Source organism: Zea mays, chromosome 7, assembly GCF_902167145.1.
Source record: "Zea mays cultivar B73 chromosome 7, Zm-B73-REFERENCE-NAM-5.0, whole genome shotgun sequence".
Taxonomy (NCBI): domain Eukaryota; kingdom Viridiplantae; phylum Streptophyta; class Magnoliopsida; order Poales; family Poaceae; genus Zea; species Zea mays.
Genome location: NC_050102.1, coordinates 45435913 through 45443475, shown reverse-complemented (window position 1 = coordinate 45443475; position 7563 = coordinate 45435913). Strand labels below are relative to the sequence as shown.

The window sequence follows — 7563 nt, the reverse complement described above, 5'->3', positions numbered from 1 at the left end:
ACACGTGCAACTAAAGTTTCCGTCCTTCACTACGACTGCTCAACTTTCTCCTTGGTAACATCTTGGATGGCCTCTAGGAGCAACGACACCACTCGTCTGTCTTAATGATGCCTAGGTCAGGCCGTCGGCTCAAGAAAGTGAGTAAATATATTTGGATCATTTCCAAACACGACAACATGAACAATGGATTCATATGCATTTCATGTTTTAGGATTCTTGTTTTTAAAGGCTTTGTATGCTATATTTAGACTCAAACTGAAGTTCAAGTTTTGTCTTCCAAATATCCATTAATCATTTCACAATTTCTATAACCAGTTCAAATGCAAAAAACTGAGTTCAGGCAACTATGGACTCGCTGAAATTATTCATGTGGTCTACTGCTAGCAATGTTGTACCATGAAGGTGATTCAGTAAAAAGAATGAGGCACTGCAAGCTACAACCAACCGCTGCCCATGAATCTACTCGACCAAGCATGACCCATCACAAATAATTGAGCTGTGTGGACATCAATCAACAAGTGCACAGCACCAGGTCTCATGGGAAACTGATGGGCAGCGTATGCATAGGCTCCTACGAAATATGTACACTTGGAAGTTAGAGCTGGCGGCCAGCAATAGCATTTGCCCATTCCTAAGTTATCTACATACACCAAGTGACGAACTTAAGTTTTCTGAAAATGTGATCACCCGTACCATCAGGAAACAAAACGATAAAAAGGGGACAACAACAACAACTGGGCACATAGTTGAACAGCATGCCCTAATTACCCATGCCCATTAGTAATTACCATGTACTTAACATTGCCGGACTTTTCTGAACTTTGTGAGGACTGGATAGATATTTTCAAAAGCAGTGTACGTCTCATCTCTCACCTGGAAAGAGAAAATGTTGGATATACTCTAACGCAATGAGAAAACTTTTTTTGAGATCTACTCTAATGGTAATGGACTCAAGAAATGGCTGCTAACCTTAGCTCTTGTCAGAACAATCTTGCCGGAAACAAAAATCAGCAGCATGATTTTTTGCCGCTTCATTCGATAGATCAAGCCAGAGAAGAGCTCTGTTTCATACTGGAAAGTGAAAGGTCGAGCAAAATGTCAGGACACTGGCAGGAAAATCAACAAGGTGGCTAAGAGAATTATGTTAAAAAAAGGACGAGGAATGCAACTTACACTTGAGAAAGCACCGTGAGAGTATGCAAGACCCTCGAGCCTGATTGGGGATTTGACATCACAGGACCGAACAATGTTCTGAAAATGACATCACAGGACCTAACAATGTTCTGAATCTTGAAGTCCTGAAAGCACACCAAAGTTCAACGGCATTTATTCAAGAATTAGAGTGCAAGTTTTAAGAATGGGATACAGACATACCTTGAATTTTGCTGGAAACCCAAGCTTCTGATGATGCGAGCATACTGCATGCAAACAGTGAAACAGTTATTATTCACAAAACCCTCAGCAGATTAAGAATATTTAGATGAAGACAAAAGAACACAAAATTACCTTCCTAGCTGCAAGTTTAGATTGTTGTTCATTTTTTGCTCCAGTACAGACTTGATAATTCACAGCAAGTGTTTTTTTTTACATTAGTGCACAATCAGGGATATGACTTCTCAGACAGAAGTTCATTAGGAATACAATAAAGCAAAAGAACAACTAAAAAGTAACCCTTAAGTACCTATAAGGTAGGTGTTCACACTAAATTTCAACAGCTATGACAACTAAAACATAAATAGCTCATCTTCTTCTGGTACAGAGTAAGAGCCATACCTAATATAACTGCTTAAAAAGTACAGCATCACATATACAGAGAATTTAAACTTACCATTTTCCCTGACACGAATATCTGTGCTTAACATGAACTTCAGAATATGGCGATCTTACCTTGGTGGCCTCTTCTCCGGGCACTCTTCCACCTGGGAGAGAGATGGCTTGATTAAAGACAGCCTGGCTGCCAGCGCCTCCTCAACGGAACAGTCCCTATCATGGCCCTGAGAGCACCAAGCTAATGTCAGTTCTATCCACAAAATCAACAGTATAAACGAACCAATCTACACAATGGAGAGTTTACTTTGCAGTCCATTCAGCAACTGCTTTCCCAGCCCCGCAGAAATTAGTATCCTCGTCAATGCCCTCGTCTAGGATGACGGTGCTATCAACGGTGCTATCAACATCAAAACATACCGCATCAGCATTCCGCAATTAATAGCCCCTGTAAGCATGTAGGCAAGTTACTCCCAAATCACTCACAGTGCAGCTAAGGACTCTGGCACGGACACTGGTCAGCCGCACGGTAGGCTATCCTAAACATCCTTTGGAAGGGTTCCAACTTCCAATCCAAATAAGAAAAAAATGATGAACCTTTGAAAGGCAGGCTGTTGGCCAGAACCGCAGAGGAGCCGTCCTTAGAGATCTTGACTGCTGCTGCTAGTAGACTACGGCTGTTACAAAGTCTGGCACAGCGAAACTGTGGGCTTGTCAGACGAACCACCACCTGTGAAGCCGGTGACGCCCAGGCGGACGACGACCGGGCAAGTGACGGTGAACTCCTCGGACCGGCACGCAAGCTGAGCAGGCCAGCCATACCATGTGCACCTGCAAATCATACTAGGCGACCTGAAGTTGGAATGACAATAGGGATTGGCTGGGTGAGCTCTAACTGGCACAAAGCATCGAACACCTCAGGCGCGTGCGCGGTAACGAGACATCCAAGTCCACAGACCCAAAATCTCCCCGCTTGAACATTGAAAATCCATAGGGGAATGGTCTGGTGGGAGAAAAACTAGGAAAGAGAACGGACCACGAACCCACCTAGGTCAGGAGATTTGAAGGGACCGGACGAACGTTGTTCCGGCTCGTGGAAATCCCAGATCAACTGCTGCTGGTGGCAACTTTGTGCCATCAGTTGTTTTTTGCCCGGGACGAGTCCCATCTCAGGTGAACTGGAGATTGTCCTCCATGGGTGCGTGGAAGAAGGCGAGCCTTGCCTCACAAATCGCATCGAGGAGAGCCCAAGGCGTGTCGTGGCCTGTCAGTATTCCGTCGTTACAGATAGAAGAAATGGCGGGAATGAAGATATTCAAACATCTGAACATGTTGCCGAGTTGGACCGACAGGTGCGCAGGCCCAGTGGGCGTTATCCGTCTAACACTTGGTCCGTTTAGATAAGCCATCAGGCTTTGTGTTTCATATATGAAGTAGTAAGCTGTACAAGGGGAACGATCTCTCTTGACAATTGAAAGTTGAAACACTAGTAGTCGTCTTCTCCTCTATTGTATCATGTTCGTGTTACTTCGGTGTCAGGCCATAGGCAGCTGACAATTGGTATCAGATTTGGTTCCTAGGGAGGCTTCAGCGTGGACGCTGATGGTGAGTGCGGAAGAGTCTAGTCTGGCGGAGCCATGGAGGCGCAGGCGAAAACTATGGCGACACAATCTCGCTTGTTGCAGCAAATCTGCGACCGCCTAGATTCTCAGGATCGCCACTGGACGACATTGGAGCGCACGGTGTCTAGCAATCTCCAGTCCATCACGGCGCTGTCAGCGAAGGTGGAAGGGATAGATGTCGCCACGGTGCAGGCGAACCTTACCAGGACCTTCTCGTCGCAGATCGATGTCCAGATGGCGAAGATACAAGCGACATCGTGGGAGCGGATTGATGCGGTTGATGGCGCGTTGTCCATGCACGTTGCAGTGGTCGAGTCGGCCACCACGACGTTCGACTCTTGGAGGCCTTATGTCGAACACCTAGAGCGTGCTCTAGTCCAACCTAGAGATATTACGCTTAGAGGTTCAGCAGTTTCCCGATCACCTAGAGCGTGAACGCCGAGTCGCCCCCATCTTGTGCGGGAATCCTTCGACCTTACGGATCGACGGTGCAGTGCCAATCAGGTACCACAAGGAACATCAATGGCCCTTAGGGGCACCACGATGCGCATCACACTCGGGAGACACGCATTGGGTATTTCTATGCCCCTGGTCTACTCCCGAACAATGGTATGATACCTGGTGCTCCACCCTTTTCCTCTGCAGCTCTACCCAGTATGCATGATGGATTTTTTGGTCGACCATAGGGTCAGTTGGATCAATCATTAGGAAATCTGCCTAAAGTTCATTTTTTCTGGATTCGATGGTGATAATCCTAAGCTATGGCAAACATGGTGCGAGGATTATTTCGCCATGTACTTAGTGGACCCTAATGTATGGATCAAAGTTGCTCGCATGCATTTTTCTGGATCAACAGCCCGTTTGCTTCAGCCTGTCGAGTATCATTTGAGTCGTCTTTCTTGGCAAGAGTTTGTGCATATGGTTATGGATCGTTTTGGTAAAGACCAGCACGAGGTTCTTGTTAGGCAATTGCTTCATATTCGGCAAAACACCACTGTGGCCGATTATGTAGATCGTTTCTCCTAGCTTATTGACCAGTTACGTGCATATAGTCCAAACTCTGATCCATTGTACTATACTATGAGATTCATGGATGGTCTCCGAGACGACATTCGTTTGGTGATTATGGTTCAGCGACCCATAGATTTGGATACTGCCTATGTTTTGGCTCAATTGCAGGAAGAGGTCGGCGATCGCAAGCGGGACACTCAGAAGTTGGACGTTGTCTATAAACTAAAGAGGTTTTCCAAGCCGTCTCTGCCTTTACCACTTCCTCCTTCGTCGTTCTAGCAGCCCAAGCATGATGATGCTACAATGGTGGGTGCTGCCAAGACCTCCAACAATGGTGACTGGTTGTCTTCTCTGATGGCTTATCGAAAAGCAAAAGGACTATGCTATAAATGTGGTCTTCCATATGCTCGAGGTCACAGATGTGTTGAAACTGTTCAGCTCCACATTATTCAAGAGTTATGGCAGTCGTTGCAAATACCTGAAGGAGAACATGAGCCTGAATCTACCGAAGAGCTGCATTCCTTGTGTCTGTCTCAAGCTGCAGTGGGGGAGCTCCTGCTCCCAAAACTATACAATTCCTAGGACATATTCAAGGCATGTATCTTTTGGTGTTGTTGGATTCAGGAAGTTCTCACTCTTTTTTGAGGACTCAGGTGGCAGCTCATGTGCAAGGTCTCTCCACATTGCCAAAGAAGTTGTCTGTGCAAGTGGCTGATGGATATCGTATTGACTGTACTCAGCAATTGGTAAAGGTACTTGGTCTATCGCAGGTCATGAATTTTAGTCCAACTTATAGATTCTGTCTCTTCGTACCTACGACATGATAGTTGGCATGGATTGGTTACAAATGTTTAGTCATATGATGGTTCATGGATAGAAAATTGGTTAATCATTCCCTACAATGGATCCCAGGTGAAGCTATGTGGGTTATAGACAGCACATTGTTCTGTGATTGAGTTGTGTCAAATGGTGGATCTGCCTGACAAGGATCAGTCAGTATTTGCACAATTGTCGATTGAGTTACAATCACTCGTCACAAGGTTTCAATTTGTATTTGCCTTACCAATTGGCTTGCCTCCGCCACGTGATGTGATCATCATATTGATTTGTTGCCAGGAGCTTAGCCGTTCCACACGAGACCCTTTCGATATGCACCAACCTTGAAGATAGAAATCGAAAAACAAGTGCAAGAGATGTTGTCTTCAGGCATTGTTCAGGAAAGTAAAAGTGAGTTTTCCTCTCATGTCATTCTGGTAAAGAAGAAGGACAAACCATATCGGTTTTGTGTTGATTACAAGCATCTCAATGCCCTCACAGTTAAAACCCAGTTCCCAGTTCCAGTTATTGATGAGTTGCTTGATGAGCTCCATGGGGACACATGGTTCTCCACTCTAGATTTATGTCCAGGCTTCCATAATTTGCATGGCACCTTAAGACCAACATAAGATGGCTTTTCAAACTCACCATGGATAGGTTGAATTTTGTGTGATGTCGTTTCGTCTCACAGGGGCGCCTACAACTTTTCAAAGTGCCATGAACAAGACGCTTGTTGCTCTATTATGGAAATGTGTCTTGGTATTTTTTGACAATATTCTTGTATACATTCCAACCTAGGAATTACATCTACAACATATTGAACAGGTCTTGCAACTGTTGTCTCAAGATTCATGGCAAGTAAAGCTGTCCAAATGTTCGTTTGGTGAACAACATATTGCCTATCTGGGGCATGTCATCTATAAGGTTGGGGTTTCCACGGATCCTTCCAAGGTAGCACTGTACCTTCTTGGCCAGTTGCTGCTACATCTAAGGAATTGAAGGGATTCTTAGGACTTGTAGGCTACTATCACAACTTTGTTCGGAATTTTGGAATTTTGGCAAAGCCTCTTACCAATATGCTTAAGAAGAATATTGTGTTTGTATGGACATCCTTGCCTGATGCTGCTTTTCAGGCCCTTAATCAAGCATTGTCTTCAGCTCCAGTTCTTGCACTGCCTAATTTTCCCAAACCCTTTTCTATCGAGACTGATGCTTCAGGCTGAGGCATAGGCGCTGTTCTATAACAAGAGGGCCACCCTCTGGCATTTGTTAGTAAGTCGTTGGGGACAGCTAATATGGGCCTCTCGACAAACGAAAAGGAGTACTTGGCCATCCTTTTAGCAGTTACCCAGTGGCGTACTTACTTATAGCATGCTGAATTCTATATATATACACTGACCAACGAAGTTTGGTCCATTTGAATGAATAGCGATTGCATACACCTTGCAACAAAAAGTGTTCACTAAGCTCTTGGGGTTACAGTACAAGCTGGTCTATAAAAAAGGTGTTGATAACAATGTTGCGGATGCCTTGTCTCGACGCCCACATGTTGAGGGTGAAATGTTTGCTTTGTCCACCGCATCTTTAGCTTGGCTTCAAGAAGTTATGGTCGGTTATCAGGAAGATTCATAAGCATTGAAACTGATCACAGCATTGGCTGTTGCTGAATGCCCTCCATACAATTTGCAAGATGGGATCATTCGATACAATGATCGTGTGTGGTTGGGCTCTAATGTTGCCTTTCAGAACAAGGTTGTTGCTGCACTTCATTCCAGCGCCATAGGGGGGTCACTCAGGGTTTCTGGTGACATATGGCCATATCAAGTAGCTATTTTCTGGCCCTAGAAGAAAGCATTCATACAGAACTTTGTGGCTGACTGCCAAGTGTGTCATCAAGCTAAACCGAATCGCTCTAATTACCCGGGCCTCTTACAACATCTACCTGTTCCTACATAGGCATGACAGATTATATCACTTGATTTCATTGAAGGACTGCCCTAGTCAGCAGGTTACAATGCTATTTTGGTTGTCGTGGATCGTCTGCCAAGTTTGACCACTTTGTTCCATTACACCATCCTTTTACAGCTCTCAAAGTTGCACAAGTCTTTATACAAGCTATCTACCGCTTACATGGTATGCATGAGTCCATTGTGTCTGGTAGAGAACGGGTGTTTACTAGTGCACTGTGGAAAGAGTTGTTTCGCTTATTAGGTACTCAACTATTGATGAGCTCCTCATATCACCCCAAACAGACGGCTAGACAGACCGAGTTAACAAGTGTTTGGAGAGATTTCTACGATGTTTTGTGCAAGCCTGTCCTTCCAAGTGGTCATCTTGGCTTGCGACT

The 7563-nt window shown here is 44.9% G+C and overlaps 3 pseudogenes across 3 annotated transcripts; all 3 read right to left on the bottom strand.

The window, feature by feature from the left end:
* Positions 1–597: 597 nt before the first annotated feature.
* Positions 598–1697, bottom strand: LOC114827810 (TATA-box binding protein pseudogene; annotated as a pseudogene). Its single transcript, NR_163269.1, has 4 exons — positions 1375–1697; positions 1174–1298; positions 970–1071; positions 598–873 (listed from the first exon to the last, which is right to left on the bottom strand). The product of NR_163269.1 is annotated as a TATA-box binding protein pseudogene (transcript).
* On the bottom strand, positions 598–3034 carry LOC100383832 (haloacid dehalogenase - TATA-box-binding protein pseudogene; annotated as a pseudogene). The gene is made up of 8 exons (NR_163270.1): positions 2815–3034; positions 2365–2598; positions 2075–2215; positions 1888–1994; positions 1375–1418; positions 1174–1298; positions 970–1071; positions 598–873 (listed from the first exon to the last, which is right to left on the bottom strand). The product of NR_163270.1 is annotated as a haloacid dehalogenase - TATA-box-binding protein pseudogene (transcript).
* LOC114827809 (haloacid dehalogenase pseudogene) lies at positions 1694–3034 on the bottom strand (annotated as a pseudogene). The gene is made up of 4 exons (NR_163268.1): positions 2815–3034; positions 2365–2598; positions 2075–2215; positions 1694–1994 (listed from the first exon to the last, which is right to left on the bottom strand). The product of NR_163268.1 is annotated as a haloacid dehalogenase pseudogene (transcript).
* Positions 3035–7563: the final 4529 nt, after the last annotated feature.